The sequence below is a fragment of the Notothenia rossii genome (genome assembly GCF_949606895.1).
Source record: "Notothenia rossii genome assembly, chromosome: 3".
NCBI classification, from domain to species: domain Eukaryota; kingdom Metazoa; phylum Chordata; class Actinopteri; order Perciformes; family Nototheniidae; genus Notothenia; species Notothenia rossii.
This window is the reverse complement of record NC_136901.1, coordinates 62,611,599-62,629,848: the sequence shown is the minus strand read 5'-3', so window position 1 is coordinate 62,629,848 and position 18,250 is coordinate 62,611,599. Positions and strand designations below refer to the sequence as shown.

General features: G+C 43.0%; 1 long non-coding RNA gene across 1 annotated transcript; it reads left to right on the top strand.

Moving 5' to 3' along the window:
• Positions 1-9,046: 9,046 nt before the first annotated feature.
• On the top strand, positions 9,047-16,748 carry LOC307031464. Its single transcript, XR_013805974.1, has 2 exons — positions 9,047-9,406; positions 16,543-16,748. It is a non-coding gene; the product is annotated as an uncharacterized lncRNA (long non-coding RNA).
• The last annotated feature ends 1,502 nt before the right edge of the window (positions 16,749-18,250 follow it).

The following is an 18,250-nucleotide window of genomic DNA, read 5'->3' as shown; positions in this document are numbered from 1 at the left end:
TAGAGGAGTCACTAGTAAACTAGTGACACCGATGTTTTTCTTACTAGTTAACTAGTGGAGGGCATTTTTTCTCACTACTCAGGTTTTGTTATAAACATGTTAGACTTTGACCTTACATGTTACACATTTTTCTTACATGTAAGGCTTTTCCTTCAACTAGTTCGGCTTTTTTCGCACCAGTGAGCAACTGTGCGCAACTAGTTAGACGTTGATTCAACATGTATGGTTTTTTCCAGAACTAGTGGATATTTTTCAGCCCACTAGTTGTGGTTTTCGTCTCACTAGTTCAACACAATGACTTACTAGTTGACTATGGCAAGCCATTTGAGTATTTATTCCACATCCTTGATATCAGACGGCAGCTGTCTACACTAGTTGGCTCTTTGATTCCACTTGTTAGAGATATGGTCAAACTAGTTTGGCATTCTGCTTTACTAGTTCAATAAAACATTACACTAGTCAGTCTTTTTCAGCGACTAGTGGCACTTTTGTCCGACTAGTTAGCACATAAGCCTTACTAGTGACGCCAGGAGCAGCACTAGTTGCACCAAAGTATCAACATGTAAGCTTTTTCATGAACTAGTGACCCTCTGACCGTACTAGTGACGCTAAAAGTCTTACATGTTAACTAGTGCGCTGCAAAAGCTCTGACATGTTAACTAGTTACACAAAATAAGCACAACTAGTTAACTAGTGGCATACATTTGTCTGCACTAGTTAACTAGTCGCACCCAGAATCACTCACTAGTTAACTAGTAAAGGCAAAAGGTTCACTAGTTAACTAGTTGACGCGTCTTTTGGCCTTACTAGTTAACTAGTGGGGCTCAAAATGTCTACACGTTGACTAGTGAACCCTTCGCCCTTTACTAGTTAACTAGTGAGATACATTGAAATTCCACTAGTGAACTAGTCGGGCTTAAAATGTTCACTAGTCGCACTAGTGGATCCCAAATGTGCACTAGTCGCACTAGTCGCACAGAATGCTAATGAGGAGGAGGGGAAATAATGCATCGAGGTCTCCTATTGGCCCTAAGATATAGAGCGCCACCCAGCCCAAATTGTTTCTTTAAGAGCTTAAATACACTGTGTTTTAAAATACAGTCATATGACCATATTTACAAAAATATAAAACAAAAGTATTGTTGTAATTATGATCATATGACTGTATATCAAATGAGGTAAGAACATTGAATACTTTGTTAAAATTAGAAAGTTGCCTTAGGACTGCAGACAGGAATATAGATCCTCTTTAAAACATTTTATTAAGCTGCAATTTGAAAGGTGCTGGATTAGAATAGAACTGTGATAACAGAAGGAGGGACATTAGTGATGGATAGAAAGAGGAAGTAACCCTCTTCGGATCACAGCTTTGAGAGATCGCCGTGACTTCCGTAAATATGGAGAGGTTGTTTATCATCATACGGATCTATCGTTACCCTGGTTTTAAGATCTGTCCAGTGTTTCAGCTTTATTCATTTCGTGGGCACCGCTGATAATATGTCCTACGATCATATCCGCTACTTTTGTGTCTCGAGTGCCGGTGTTCTCTCACACAAGCATACGCACACTCGCACCAACAAAAACACACACAGAAAGCGGAGCAAAGCAGAAACAGAAACATGTATTTTTCTAGGCAAAACACACACTGACTGACTTCCCACGGACAATATTTTAACAGTAGGCACTGAATACCCGACTGTCTTCGAGACGTTGCTAAAAACATTGCAGGAGAACGCCCCCTAAGGCTCTCCCTCACAGAGCTGAACTGACCAATCAGAATCTGGGTCCCGCCTGCTTCATTTGCATATGGCTCACTAGTGAACGTGTATGCCATACGCGTTCACTAGTGAGCCATATGAACGGCGACTAGTTAACTAGTGGATACATATTAAAGCTTACACGTTAACTAGTGAAGGCAGAATGTTCACTAGTTAACTAGTTGCCGCCTCCTTTGACCTTACTAGTTAACTAGTGAGGCTCAAAATGTGCACTAGTTAACTAGTGAGGTCCAAAGTGTCCACTAGCTACACTAGTGCAATGGTTTTTGCCTTACTAGTTAACTAGTTACACACACTTTATCTCACTAGTTAACTAGTGGAGCCTTAGAGGAGTCACTAGTAAACTAGTGACACAGATGTTTGTCTTACTAGTTAACTAGTGGAGGGCAATTTTTCTCACTAGTGAGGTTCTGTTATCAACATGTTAGACTTTGACCTTACATGTTACACATTTTTCTTACATGTAAGACCTTTCCTTCAACTAGTTTGGCTTTTGTTGCACTAGTGAGCAACTGTACGCGACTAGTTAGCTATTGATTCAACATGTATGGCTTTTTCCTAAACTAGTGGATCTTTTGAGCCCACTAGTTGTGCTTTTCTTCTCACTAGTTCAACACAATGACTTACTAGTTGACGTGTACGTGCAACTAGTTTACTAGTGGTGTGTCAAAAAATGCACTAGTCAACATGTATGACTTTGAAACAATTCACTAGTTAACTAGTTGCACGTACGCGTCAACTAGTAAGTCATTGTGTTGAACTAGTGAGAAGAAAAGCACAACTAGTGGGCTCAAAAGATCCACTAGTTTAGGAAAAAGCCATACATGTTGAATCAATAGCTAACTAGTCGCGTACAGTTGCTCACTAGTGCAACAAAAGCCAAACTAGTTGAAGGAAAGGTCTTACATGTAAGAAAAATGTGTAACATGTAAGGTCAAAGTCTAACATGTTGATAACAGAACCTCACTAGTGAGAAAAATTGCCCTCCACTAGTTAACTAGTAAGACAAACATCTGTGTCACTAGTTTACTAGTGACTCCTCTAAGGCTCCACTAGTTAACTAGTGAGATAAAGTGTGTGTAACTAGTTAACTAGTAAGGCAAAAACCATTGCACTAGTGTAGCTAGTGGACACTTTGGACCTCACTAGTTAACTAGTGCACATTTTGAGCCTCACTAGTTAACTAGTAAGGTCAAAGGAGGCGGCAACTAGTTAACTAGTGAACATTCTGCCTTCACTAGTTAACGTGTAAGCTTTAATATGTATCCACTAGTTAACTAGTCGCCGTTCATATGGCTCACTAGTGAACGCGTATGGCATACACGTTCACTAGTGAGCCATATGCAAATGAAGCAGGCGGGACCCAGATTCTGATTGGTCAGTTCAGCTCTGTGAGGGAGAGCCTTAGGGGGCGTTCTCCTGCAATGTTTTTAGCAACGTCTCGAAGACAGTCGGGTATTCAGTGCCTACTGTTAAAATATTGTCCGTGGGAAGTCAGTCAGTGTGTGTTTTGCCTAGAAAAATACATGTTTCTGTTTCTGCTTTGCTCCGCTTTCTGTGTGTGTTTTTGTTGGTGCGAGTGTGCGTATGCTTGTGTGAGAGAACACCGGCACTCGAGACACAAAAGTAGCGGATATGATCGTAGGACATATTATCAGCGGTGCCCACGAAATGAATAAAGCTGAAACACTGGACAGATCTTAAAACCAGGGTAACGATAGATCCGTATGATGATAAACAACCTCTCCATATTTACGGAAGTCACGGCGATCTCTCAAAGCTGTGATCCGAAGAGGGTTACTTCCTCTTTCTATCCATCACTAATGTCCCTCCTTCTGTTATCACAGTTCTATTCTAATCCAGCACCTTTCAAATTGCAGCTTAATAAAATGTTTTAAAGAGGATCTATATTCCTGTCTGCAGTCCTAAGGCAACTTTCTAATTTTAACAAAGTATTCAATGTTCTTACCTCATTTGATATACAGTCATATGATCATAATTACAACAATACTTTTGTTTTATATTTTTGTAAATATGGTCATATGACTGTATTTTAAAACACAGTGTATTTAAGCTCTTAAAGAAACAATTTGGGCTGGGTGGCGCTCTATATCTTAGGGCCAATAGGAGACCTCGATGCATTATTTCCCCTCCTCCTCATTAGCATTCTGTGCGACTAGTGCGACTAGTGCACATTTGGGATCCACTAGTGCGACTAGTGAACATTTTAAGCCCGACTAGTTCACTAGTGGAATTTCAATGTATCTCACTAGTTAACTAGTAAAGGGCGAAGGGTTCACTAGTCAACGTGTAGACATTTTGAGCCCCACTAGTTAACTAGTAAGGCCAAAAGACGCGTCAACTAGTTAACTAGTGAACCTTTTGCCTTTACTAGTTAACTAGTGAGTGATTCTGGGTGCGACTAGTTAACTAGTGCAGACAAATGTATGCCACTAGTTAACTAGTTGTGCTTATTTTGTGTAACTAGTTAACATGTCAGAGCTTTTGCAGCGCACTAGTTAACATGTAAGACTTTTAGCGTCACTAGTACGGTCAGAGGGTCACTAGTTCATGAAAAAGCTTACATGTTGATACTTTGGTGCAACTAGTGCTGCTCCTGGCGTCACTAGTAAGGCTTATGTGCTAACTAGTCGGACAAAAGTGCCACTAGTCGCTGAAAAAGACTGACTAGTGTAATGTTTTATTGAACTAGTAAAGCAGAATGCCAAACTAGTTTGACCATATCTCTAACAAGTGGAATCAAAGAGCCAACTAGTGTAGACAGCTGCCGTCTGATATCAAGGATGTGGAATAAATACTCAAATGGCTTGCCATAAGACAGGACCCAGATTCTGATTGGTCAGTTCAGCTCTGTGAGGGAGAGCCTTAGGGGGCGTTGTCCTGCAATGTTTTTAGCAACGTCTCGAAGACGTGATGTGCATCAGTCGGGTATTTAGTGCCTACTGTTAAAATATTGTCAGTGGGAAGTCAGTCAGTGTGTGTTTTGCCTTGAAAAATACATGTTTTTGTTTCTGCTTTGTTCCGCTTTGTGTGTGTTTTTGTTGGTGCTAGTGTGCGTATGCTTGTGAGTGAGAACACCGGCACTCGAGACACAAAAGTAGTGGATATGATCGTGGGACATTTTATAAGCGGTGCTCATGAAATTAATAAAGCAGAAACACTGGACAGATCTTAAAATCAGGATAACAATAGCTCTGCATGAAGATAAACAACCTCTCCATATTTGCCTCCTAATATTTATGGAAGTCATTGCGATTTGGGACCCACTAGGTCAAAAGAGGCGTCAACCGGTTAACTAGTGAACCTCTTGCCTTTACTAGTTAACTAGTGAGTGATTCTGGGTGCTACTCGTTAACTAGTGCAGACAAATGTATGCCACTACTTAACTAGTTCTGCTTCTGTTTTGTAACTAGTTAACATGTCAGAGTTTTTGCAGCGCAGCACACTAGTTAACTTTTACTTGTCACTAGTACGGTCAGAGGGTCACTAGTTCATCAAAAAGCTTACAAGTTGGGACTTTGCTGCTACAAGTGCTGCTCCTGGCGTCACTAGTAAGGCTTATGAGCTAACTAGTTGGACAAAAGTGCCACTAGTTTCTGAAAAAGAGTGACTAGTGTAATGTTTTATTTAACTAGTAAAGAAGAGTGCCAAACTAGTTTGATCATATATCTAACAAGTGAAATCAAAGAGCCAACTAGTGCTACCCTTTACCCTCAACCTATCCTAAGGGAGTGCATGTATGTAGACACATTGTGCCTCTCCACTGCTGTTCCTTACTTCTTACTTGCTACCCTTTTCCCTCAACCTATCCTAAGGAAGTCCATGTACGTAGACAAGTTAGTTTAGCTGCTATAAGCTTAGACTGTAGGGGGACACCTTACTTCTTCCTTCTGTCTGTCTGTACCTGTGTACTCTCATGTTCAGAATAACCCAGCTTCCCCCAAATTTATTTTTGGTGTCTATCTACGCCGGGATCCTGAGTCGTGGCTGATCCTGTTGCTGCGGTCCTGTGTCCTGGATCCTCTATCCTGAGCACTGGATCTGAGTCCTGGACTTCGAGTCGTGGCTGAACCTGTAACTGTGGTCCTGACTGACTCTCATCATACTACTTCCCTGATGGCTCCCACAGGATTGTTGACATCCTCGTGGATTCATCTTCTTATTATAGACACATGCATTTCCAAACATTTGGACTACCTATGCTGTAAAATGTATTATCTCTTCGATTTACACACGGCATCTATTGCACGTCTGTCCGTCCTGGGAGAGCGATCCCTCCTCTGTTACTCTCCCTGAGGTTTCTCCCATTTTCCCCTTTAAACTGTGGGGTTTTTCTGGAAGTTTTTCCTTGTACGATGTGAGGGTCTAAGGACAGAGGGTGTCGTATTGTCATACTGATATTCTGTACAAACTGTGAAGTCCACTGAGACAAATGTAACATTTATGATATTGGGCTATATAAATAAACATGTATTAATAGGCAGCTGCTGTCTGATATCAAGGATATGGAATAAATACTCAAATTGCTTGCCATACAGAACACACTCTTTGACTTGAGTTGGTGACGCATGCACACACACAGCAGGTGTGTGTCTAAATGCTGGAATGTAAATGTGTGTGTACTCTGAAGGATATGCTACTAACCCTATTGATTATGTGCTGCTCAGTGGGAGCTTTGCTCAACATATAACACACCTGGAAGCTAGTGGGACATCTGTTGCACCCAATTACATCACTGAGAGAGAGAGAGGTGGCAAGAGGAGAGAGGGAAAGAGGGGGAGGATGGGGAGAGAAAGCCAAATGCTCAAGACCATTTGGTCCTGAGCTTCCTTTTTGGAGTTTTGATGGAAGACACTTTTTCTTTGTGAAGTTACCTTATGGATAACTATGCAATGAGATGAGTTGAGGAACAGAATGGTGTTAGAAGAGGTTAAGATGAATTACATTACATTTTACAAGGTTGGAAAGATGACATGTTTTAAAACATTTTTCAGGATGTTATGCCTTAGACATAATTGAACCCCAGTAGTCTCATTAACCCTTCTAATAGTGCCAGAGCATGCATCCTCATCCAGCCACACTAACACAGGTTCTCCCATTTTCACTCAAGTTAGATGGTTTTCATCAGACAATTATGGTTGGACTTTCCAACCAGAGAGATACTTGTCTGGAAATATTTGAACAGAAAGATCCTCTAAAGGAAATAGCCTAGAGAATGCTCCTGTCATGTCAGCTGATCTGTAATGTGATTGTAATCACACAGGATGAACAACAGGTTTATAATCCAGCCTAATCCCAGCCAAACAGTGATAAATAAATGTTTTAAATAATTATGCAGGTCTCCCTTGAAAAAGAGATCTATGATCTCAATGGGACCAATCTGGTTAAATAAAGGTTTGAAATGAAATGAAATAATTCAATATCTATTTCCCAGCAACTTGTGTATGACATGAGAACATTTGGACTATTAACAACCTTCACATTTTGCTAATTGTTTCAAAATTCACATACTTATGTTTTATACATTTTATTTAAAACGTTAAGACTTATAAAATAAAATACATATTTACCACAATAACCCCTCTGGTTATGATAAACCGTAAACTAGGTAAAAAGTGGTAATATGAAGCTTCACATTTTCACACCAACCACACTTTGAAGGTGGTGTGTGTGTGTGTGTGTGTGTGTGTGTGTGTGTGTGTGTGTGTGTGTGTGTGTGTGTGTGTGTGTGTGTGTGTGTGTGTGTGTGTGTGTGTGTGTGTGTGTGTGTGTGTGTGTGTGTGTGTGTGTGTGTGTGTGTGTGTGTGTGTGTGTGTGTGTGTGTGGGTGTAAGTGTAACCAGTACAAGGTGTGGGTACAGACACATCTCAGCCGGTCTGTGCTGTGATGTCCTTGTTCCAGAGAGTTCTCATCAACTTACTCACTGCCTCCTCACAGCTCTGCCTCTACCGCAACACTCTTATTGATTCAGTGTATTGCAATATGAATTAAATTCACGTCATCAAAAACACACTGTAATGCCAGACTAATTGATACAAGGAAAATTAACCGAACTGCTTAAAAGCTGCCTGTGACTTTATAGCTTACTAATCATTGCCATCTAGCTGACAAGCGGTTCCATTATGATGATGAATTGCATTAATGGATGTTTAAGATGCTTATGGTGCAAGGCTCGGCTCGTATTAGGCTGTTATGAACCCTTGCAGCCACCCAGGACCTGGGAGCTGGCTGGGGGGGAGCTGAGCAGAACCTGGACCTGTAGAGTTTAGACACTGCAGAGGAGAGGAGGGCTGAGGAGGCTGGGGGGGTCAGTCAGGCCCTAAAACGCAAGCCATACGACAGGCAGAGGGTGGGGGGGGACATATTCTCATCAGCAGACCAGGGCCACTTAAAAGAGCCAGAGGCAGAGCCATGGAAGGATTCCCTGAAGTCTGAATAAAACAAGCCCCAACACAGACCTTCAGCCAAGCACGTACACGCGCACGCACACACGCACGCACACACACACGCACGCACGCACACACACACTATGAAGAGATTAGAGAGGGAGGGGGCTGAGGGACACACAGAGAGAGAGAGAGAGAGAGAGAGAGAGAGAAAGAGGGTGGAGAATGTAACACTTAGTTTCCTGCACGAATGCTCAGCAGTGCGGCCCCCCCTCCAAACTTGCACACTAAGAGGCAAAGTCAAAGAGAAGAAGTACACAGCAAAGTCACAGCAGTCTTAAAAGTCAAGTGTGATGTGAAGGGCTGCAGAGAGCTACATTAAAACAGTCCAACTCATAGATTCATATGAGAGAAACCCTCCCAAGTGAAGTGATCACAGGGAGGAAGAAGCTCATCGTGTGACGCCCATCAGATCAAGGCAGGAAACCTTTTGTGTAGAAATACAGAGGCACTACTTATTTTTTAGTTTATTCAAATGAGGTTTCAAATAATTATTTCAAAATTGAAAAATGTTATAGGCCTATTAGTAGAATGTGTTGGTGTTTGTCTTAGTTTTTCAATAACTGAAAAGCTTTACATACCCTCTCTTACAAAATAAAAACATTAAAAGGAGGTTATCATTTCACAATTTTAACCCTTAGATGGTTTCTATATCCTGGTGGATAGAGTCATTTGACATTCGGTGTCCATGTAAACTAGAATGCTTTTCAGCCATAAACCTTGAACAATTAAATTCAATGATTCTCTCTTCTAAACCATCAACGTGTATCTTAGACCCGATTCCAACTAAGCTGTTGTGACGACCCCTGCTTCACTGCCTATGCTGGTGTGGGTGTGCCTTTGTGTGTGGGTGTGTGTGCTTCTCTCTCCCTGATTGTATCCAGGTGCAGCCTCTCTCCAGGTGCTCCCAATCTGATCAGCGCCTCCATAAAGGATCTAAGTAGGCTGCAGTGGCTCTCTCTCTGCCCGGGGAACGTAGGAGGAAGAGCAGCCCGGAACAGCTATCCTCCTGCATAGAGCTTGTTAACCCTGTTTGGTGGTCGGTTGTTTTGGGGAGTGTGAATAAACTCCTCTTTTTTTCCATACTCACGTCGTCGTCTCATCGCTGCGTTTGTTATGGCTGAGAGCCAAGCTGTGACAGCTGGGGGCTCGTCCAAACCGGTAAGATAAGCTTGGGTGCGTGTGAGTTCGTTCGTTATTTTGTGTGGGGTTTCTCCTGATAGGTGGTAGCGACGGTTCCCTTGGGACCGTTGTGCGGGGTGTTAATGTTGTGGTGAAAGTGGCTGAAGCTTCGGTTTGGGGGCATGGCCGTGGTCGCAGTATTTTTGCTAGCTTGCTAGTCGCTTTGCTCGGCCAGCGGTCTTTAGTGCATAAGTACCCGCCGCAAGTAACCACATGAAGACCAGGGAGGAGATTAGTTAGCGGGTGTCGTAGTTAGTGGGGAAACTCCAATCAGTTTTTTTTTCTTTTCTCTCTTTTGTCTCACTGTAAGCTCGGTGTTGCGTTGTAGTATGGCGGAGGTAGATGCGTTTATCAGTGCTCCCTCTCAGGAAGCCCTTGAAAATGTCTCAATGGAGCAGCTGCTCGTTATTGCGGAACATTTCTCGGTGGAAGTTGTTGGCGATAAGAGCAGTGTTGAAAGTGTGCCGGTCCTACCCGGTCCTTAGTACCGGTAAGAGATTTCCAGGCGGTCCGGAGGACCAGGAAGAATTGACAGCTCCACCCGTGGAATTTATACTACGAAGGGCAGATATTTTGGTTTGGATTACTGGTCTGGGGGAAGCTCGCAAGTGTGTGTGTGTGTGTGTGTGTGTTTGTGTATTTTTGCGTTTGTGCGTATTGTGTTTGTTTCCCGGGGAAAACAGTAACGAGAAACACCGGCTGCTGTTATGCCTGCTGTGACCTCAAGTTACTCCGTTCTCCGCTTGTAATTATGCCGTTAAAAGCTTCTAAATTGTATTTATCATCTGAATTTGCCGAAAAAAGTTTCATATTCTGAAAGCCAAGACTTTGTTTATTTAAAATCAAACAAAACACCCGAACCCCGAAAAACTATTTTTTTACGCAAATCCACGTTTATTTTGAAATGAGCCGTTGCGACTTCCGACTGATTTCAATAGAGCGGGTCACATATTAGCTTTTTCCCACTTGATCAGAACAGCGGGAGGAGAAAAGAATGGAGTGACTGAATGACAGCTAGGAAATTAGGCTACGTGGTAATTAAAGCAAAAATGCAAACGACGATTCTTCAGATGTTTAAGAGAAAGGAGAGAGATGAAGAAACTCAGAATGTGCTTAAAATTTGAAAAACAACGCCCACAGATGACACAGGTGATGATGCTTATTTAGCCCAGAGAATGGACATGAACATGGCCGTGATGAATATAATAAGTTAGCTAACTAGCAAACTGTATATCTCTATATGGGGTGCCCAACCAGTCGATCTCGAGATGTCTAAAAGTAGAACAACAATATTCTGTTTTATCGTTAATGTCCTACAACAGGGGTGGCCAAACTTTTTGGCTCAGGGGCCACAATGATGTATCAATGTGACAGCCGGGCCGGGGGGCATTGTTTGGTTCCGTCTTGATTCATGTCGGGCTGAGGGTTGTTTTAATCTCATTCTCCCGCGCGCGGGGGGCGACGTCCACGCGCAGCTGCGACGACCAGGGAGGAAGGGACTTTTCGCGGCGCGCGCGCGCGGCGTGTGGACAGTGGGGGATAACATAAATAAAAATTGGATCGTTGTATTTTTAAGGCTTTTTAAGATCAGCGCGGGAACCCTGGCTCATTTATACCAATATTGGACGGGCCGCATTAAACACATCAACGGGCCGCATGTGGCCCGCGGGCCGTAGTTTGGCCACCTCCAGGCTCGGTTCTACGGGGGTGCATAAGGGTCCCAGTTGAATGTTATGCACCCTCACTTGAAGAAGAGAAGGGAGTGAAAAATATTACATATACAATAACAATAATAATAATAATAATAGTAGTAGTAATATGAAGAAGAAGAATATAGTTGAAAATAAAATAAACTGTAATTGTGTTCAAATATTGTGGTCAAATAACTATAGTTAATAACCCCCCCCCCCCCCCCCCCGTCAACGATCGCTGCCGTCTTGGTTCAAAAAAGGTTGGGCACCCTTGCTCTATATAGTCAATGGCTATCTTACTCAGAACACAACATGTACACAGCATATTATTTTAACATTAAATATTTTGCTTTGATATCTTCTATTTTAATCTGCACATTGTGGCATACATTTTAATTTATGTAACCAATATTCTGAAAATTCAAAGAAAGACAGAGACTTGTACATTTTTGACTGTCTGCTGAATTTAGTTATACATTTTTTTTCTAATTTATAACAGTTGAGGCCCAGAGGGAGGAAGAGGAGACTCAGCCAGAAGAAGTGGCAGCAGGTCCCTCAGAAGCCACCATAGGTGATGCTAGCCCTACTGCATACCCTTCTATATGGAAAGAAGAACAATATGAACAGTTCAAACAGAAAAATGAATGGATGTATGCTCACAATGGAAGGCTAGGCTGTACCCCATGCCATGATGTGAAGGATCTGGGTGTCATGGCATCCCGTGGTGTTAATATTGCTATTCAGTGGGCTGATGGAAAGATAATCCCAGCTGGTCAATCAAGGGATGTGCAGCTTTCATCACTGCGCAAAAAAATCTGAACACAAGAACTCTGCAGCACATAATGAAGCAGTCAAGATTATTCAGACAGCAAATAAAGATATTCTTCTGAACATGAACGCGAGTAGTCAGGAGTCTGTTTGAGTCTACTGCCAAGGTATTCATGACAGCCTATTATGTGGCCAAGAACAACAAGCCTTTCACAGACTTTGAGATTCTGATTGACCTGCAGCATGCAAATTCTGCTGATTTGGGACGTGTTTTGCATAGCAAAACTGTCTGTGTTGACATAATTGAGCATGTGTCATCACAGATGAAAAAGGAACTTCTAAAAAACATAATAGAGACCAAGAGCAAAATCACAGTATTGGCTGATGAGTCAACCAGTGTTGGGCACAAATCAACACTAATTGTCTTCCTGAAGGCTAGTGTTGATGGAGACATGGAGCCCATTGCCTTTCCGTTGGACCTGGTTGAGCTGGATAGTATGTCTGCTGCTCATATCAAGGAACAGATTATGGGTTGCTTGCTTAAAAATGGCTTCACTGTTGAGTTGCTGAGAGAAATCGTCATTGGATTTTGCAGTGATGGGGCCAGTGTCATGCTGGGAGTGAAGTCAGGTGTTGGGAAGTTGCTCCAGGATGACTTCCTAGGCATCATACTATGGCACTGCCTTAATCACAGACTGGAGCTTGTTGTTGACCAGGCACTGGATGTGACAGGGGGAACAAACGACTTCCAAGCATTCATGGACAGCCTATATTCATTATATAGCCAGTCACCAAAAAAGATGCGGCAGCTGAGTGAATTTGCTCACAACCTGGACATCGCCCTCAGGAGGATTGGAAAAGTGTTCAGTGTTCGCTGGGTAGCTTCTTCATGGAGGGCAGTCTCTGCAGTTTAGCAGTCTTATCCAGCCTTGGCACAACATTTCCGTGAGGCATCAGAGGATGATACAAGGGACAGCAGAGAGAGGGCCAAATTCAAAGGTCTGCTTTCTAAGTTGTGCTCCATCAACTTCCTGAAAAGTCTTGCACTGATGGCAGATATTCTGATTGAACTTAAGAACTTGTCAGAAATTCTTCAGAACAGGAAGACCACACTCCCAAAGGCCCATGACATCATGACGACGTATGTGAAACACATAGAAAGTTTCAATCGCTACCCAGGACAACATGCAGTTGATGCCAGTCAGGCAGAGGAAGTGATGGAATTCAAGGGAGAGGATTTAAGAGTTGGCAGGTCTCCCATCATTGACTCTGCTCAGTTCATCCGAGCAGTGGCAGACAAGATGAAACATTATAGTACCTGCAAGAAATTCAAACCACTTTCACCCCTGGATAAGAGGCTAAAAAGCACTATAAAAACCTCTATTGTGTCGGTATTACGTGAAACGGGTGTGCTTCCGGAAGTTAAGGAGGGGGGGTTAAAACCTCTGTTGCAGGCTAGTTCACTGTCCTTTGAGCAGCAGAAGGAGATGTTGTTGTTGCAGCTGAGTCATGACAAAATGAGATATGAGATGGAGTTTGAAAAGGAGATTGCAGTGGCAGAGAGGGAAAACGCTTCAAGTGGATACATGTTGCGTAATGACTTGTTGTTTAGGAGATGGAGGGCTGTTGATGGTGCAGGGACTGAGGTTTTCCAGCTGGTGGTGCCAACTAAGCTTCATCCTCTTGTCCTGAAAGTCGCACATGATGAGTGTGGACACTTTGGGGTTCGGAAAACATATTGGAACATCCTGAAACACTACTTCTGGCCATGTCTTAAGACAGATTTGTCGCAGTATATTAGAACATGTCATGTGTGTCAGCTGACAGGGAAACCGAACCAGAAAATTAAACCAGCACCACTACAGCCGATACAAGTGGTAAGTGAACCATTTACACATCTCATTGTGGATTGTGTGGGCCCTTTACCATGTTCAAAGTCTGGTTGCAAATATCTGCTGACTGTGATGTGTCAAACCTCTAGGTATCCAGCGGCTTATCCTTTGAGGTCGATTACAACTAAGGCGGTGGTTAGGGCCTTGTTGCAGTTTATCTCAATATTTGGTATTCCTAAGGTCGTTCAGAGTGATCAAGGCTCCAATTTTTCGTCTCACATGTTTGCTCAGGTGTTGAAGCTTTCGAAGATTAAGAAGAACCAGTCAACAGCTTACCACGCCCAAAGTCAGGGTGCTTTGGAAAGGTTTCACCAGACATTGAAGTCCTTACTGTACTGAGGTAGATGGAGACTGGGAGGAAGGTCTTCCTTGGTTGATGTTGGCTGCAAGGGAGGCGGTACATGAAGGTACGGGGTTTAGCCCTAATGAGTTGGTTTTCGGACATGCTGTACGGGGCCCCTTGGCAGTGCTGAAAGAGGGTTGTGTGGACACTGAGCCACCACGGAGCTTGGTGGATTATGTGAATGGCTTCAGACGTCGTTTGATTGTTGCTTTAAGTATGGCACGGGAAAAGTTGTCAGTGTCTCAAAGTAAAATGAAGGAGTTGTATGACCGTCGTTCGGCACGACAGGAGTTTAATCCAGGTGACCAGGTTCTATCACTTATGCCTATTGTTGGTTCCCCATTTCAGGCTAAATATTCAGGTCCGTACACTATCATTGAGAAAACTTCTGATTTAAATTATGTTGTGGCAACACCAGAACGAAGGAAGACTAAACGCCTCTGTCATGTAAATCTTCTGAAACCCTACCACAAGCGGGAGGTTAACACGGACACAGAGGTGGAGAAGGATGAGGTGCAGCCGGCTGTTGCGGTGACACATGGTTTGACGCATGAGGGAGATGTAGTGCCTGAACCTGATGATAGTTTGCTCTGTGGTCATTTGAGAAATTCGGAATCGCTAGATAATTTAGAAGGGTTGTTGTCTCATTTGGCGGAATCAAGACGTGAGGAACTCTCAGCATTGGTACACAAATATCTGTGTCTGTTTGGAGACACTCCGTCGCAAACTGACTGGGCTGAGCATGATATTGATGTTGGGGACGCTCAGCCGATTAAGCAACATTTTTATCGCATGCCACCAGTTAAGCGCAATCGGCTGGATGCAGAGATTAATTACATGTTGGAGAACAAAATTGCTGTCCCATCAGCATCTAGTTGGGCGTCTCCATGTATTTTGGTGCCAAAGCAGGATGGGACACCTAGATTCTGTACTGATCTAAGAAAAGTGAATGCGGTGACAAAATCTGACTCTTTTCCTTTGCGACGGATGGATGACTGTATAGATCAGGTGGGGTCCGCAAAGTATGTTAGCAAATTTGATTTGCTTAAAGGGTATTGGCAGATCCCCTTGTCCAAGCGGGCACAGGAAATAGCGGCATTTATCACACCATCTGGACTTTATTCATATAAGGTAATGCCGTTTGGGTTAAAAAATGCTCCTGCTACATTCCAACGTTTGATGAATCGTGTGGTGTCGGGTTTAGAGGGTTGTACGGTGTATCTAGACGATTTGGTAATTTGCAGTGACACTTCGACTGCTCATATTCAGCGCATCGAGAGGTTGTTTGAACGGTTGATGGAGGCACATCTGACTATTAATTTGGCCAAATGTGCCTTTGCAAAGGCAACAGTGACATATCTTGGCCATGTGGTGGGTCAGGGTTGTGTGGCTCCAGTTCTGGCCAAGGTCAGAGCAATATCTGAATACCCACAACCCACAACCAAAAAGGAACTCCAGAGATTTTTGGGTATGGTGGGTTACTACAGGAGGTTCTGTGAACATTTTTCCACTACAGTGTTTCCTTTGACTGAACTTCTTAGGGCTACGGTAAAATATACTTGGTCGGTCGACTGTCAGAGAGCGTTTGATAGGGTTAAGTCTCTGTTGTGTTCCTCTCAGGCGTTAGCGGCTCCATGTTTTGATCGTCCTTTTAGTCTCCAAGTAGATGCAAGCCAGGTGGGAGTCGGTGCGGTTCTGCTCCAGCTTGACAAGGGGGGGGTTGAGAGACCCGTCAGTTTCTTTTCAAAGAAACTTAACAGTTACCAAAGGAATTATTCGGTGATTGAGAAGGAAGCGTTAGCACTCATTTGGGCGTTGCAGCATTTCACTGTATATGTGGGAGCAGGAGGACCAATTTTGGTTTACACAGATCACAATCCCCTGACCTTTTTGCATTCAATGAAGTGTCCTAACCAAAGACTGACGAGGTGGTCTTTGTTTCTTCAGGCTTACAACCTTGATGTTAGGCACATTAGGGGGTCTGACAATGTTATTGCTGACGCGCTGTCACGAGCCCCATGGCACTAAGTATGGTTAGGTTTTACCTTAATGTATATATATTGACTGTCATACTGTGATTAATCTTTCTTGCTCTGCCCATTCTTTTTAAATAGTGCTTCTCAGATACTGGCGTTGCTAAAGGTGTGGCTGGGCGTTGAAGGAGAGGATTGCTGTGTGAAGGTGTTTTTTCTTTTTTTTTTTTTTTCATTAGGGACCTGGGGGGAGTTCCATATGTGGGGTTTTGTTTTCCATGACCTTTTGCTTTGGTTTGGGATGAGGTTGGTTGGTGGTGCCGGTGGCCCTGGGGACACCGACTTTAAGGGGGGGGGGGTGTGACGACCCCTGCTTCACTGCCTATGCTGGTGTGGGTGTGCCTTTGTGTGTGGGTGTGTGTGCTTCTCTCTCCCTGATTGTATCCAGGTGCAGCCTCTCTCCAGGTGCTCCCAATCTGATCAGCGCCTCCATAAAGGATCTAAGTAGGCTGCAGTGGCTCTCTCTCTGCCCGGGGAACGTAGGACGAAGAGCAGCCCGGAACAGCTATCCTCCTGCATAGAGCTTGTTAACCCTGTTTGGTGGTCGGTTGTTTTGGGGAGTGTGAATAAACTCCTCTTTTTTTCCATACTCACGTCGTCGTCTCATCGCTGCGTTTGTTATGGCTGAGAGGCAAGCCGTGACACTGTTAAAATAAGTTTTTCCATTAATTAGCACTTCTTTATTAAATATTATGAATATGTCTTTATCAGGCTATGTTCCACAATCATTCAAAGTAGCAGTGATAAAACCGCTTCTTAAAAAGCACAACCTCGATCCAGAGGTTTTAGCCAACTATAGACCTATTTCTAATCTTCCGTTCCTCTCAAAAAGTCTTGAGAAAGCAGTCGCAAAACAGCTGTGTGATTACTTAAAAAACTTTGATTTATTTGAAGATTTTCAGTCTGGCTTTAGAACACATTATAGCACAGAGACAGCTCTGGTTAAAGTCACAAATAACATTCTAATAGCCTCTGACAAGGGACTTGTCTCTATTCTTGTCTTGCTCGATCTTAGTGCTGCTTTTGATACTATCGACCATGATATCCTATTGCAAAGACTAGAGCACTTAGTTGGCATACAGGGAACTGCTTTAGGCTGGTTTAGGTCCTATCTATCTGAACGCCCTCAGTTTGTACGTGTCAACGATGAATCTTCCATGCAAACCAAAGTTAGCCATGGAGTGCCACAGGGCTCAGTGTTTGGACCTATTTTTTTCACACTATATATGCTTCCGTTAGGCAATATTATAAGGAATCATTCTGTAAACTTTCATTGTTATGCGGATGATACTCAGCTATATTTATCAATCAAGCCTGATGAAATTAATAATCTAAATAAAATTCAAGACTGCCTCGAGGACTTAAAAACGTGGATGACCTTAAATATTTTGATGTTAAACACGACCAAAATTGAAGTTATTGTACTTGGCCCGAAGAATCTACGAAACAAATTATCTAAAGATATATTAACTATGGATGGCATTAATTTGGCCTCCAGTGAGACTGTAAGGAATCTTGGTGTTATATTTGATCAGGATTTATCCTTTAACACCCACATAAAATCAATTTCAAGGACGGCCTACTTCCATCTACGTAACATTGCAAAAATCAGGCATATCTTGCCTCAAAACGATGCAGAGAAACTAGTCCATGCATTTGTTACTTCAAGGCTGGATTATTGTAACTCCTTATTATCAGGGTGTACCAAGAAGTCAGTCAAGTCGCTTCAGCTGATTCAAAATGCTGCAGCTCGTGTACTAACCAGAGTTAGGAAAAGGGACCACATTACTCCTGTTCTGGCTGCCTTACACTGGCTCCCTATAGAACACAGGATATAATTTAAAATTATTCTTCTCGCCTACAAAGCCCTTAATGGGCAGGCGCCATCTTACCTCAAAGAACTCATTATACCCTACTGTCCTACTAGGGCATTGCGTTCCAAGAATGCAGGGTTGTTGGTTGTTCCTAGAGTCTCTAAAAGTACAATGGGAGCCAGAGCCTTTTCTTATCAAGCTCCACTTTTGTGGAATCAGCTTCCAGTTTGTGTTCGGACAGCAGACACCCTATCCGTTTTTAAGAGTGCGCTTAAGACCTTC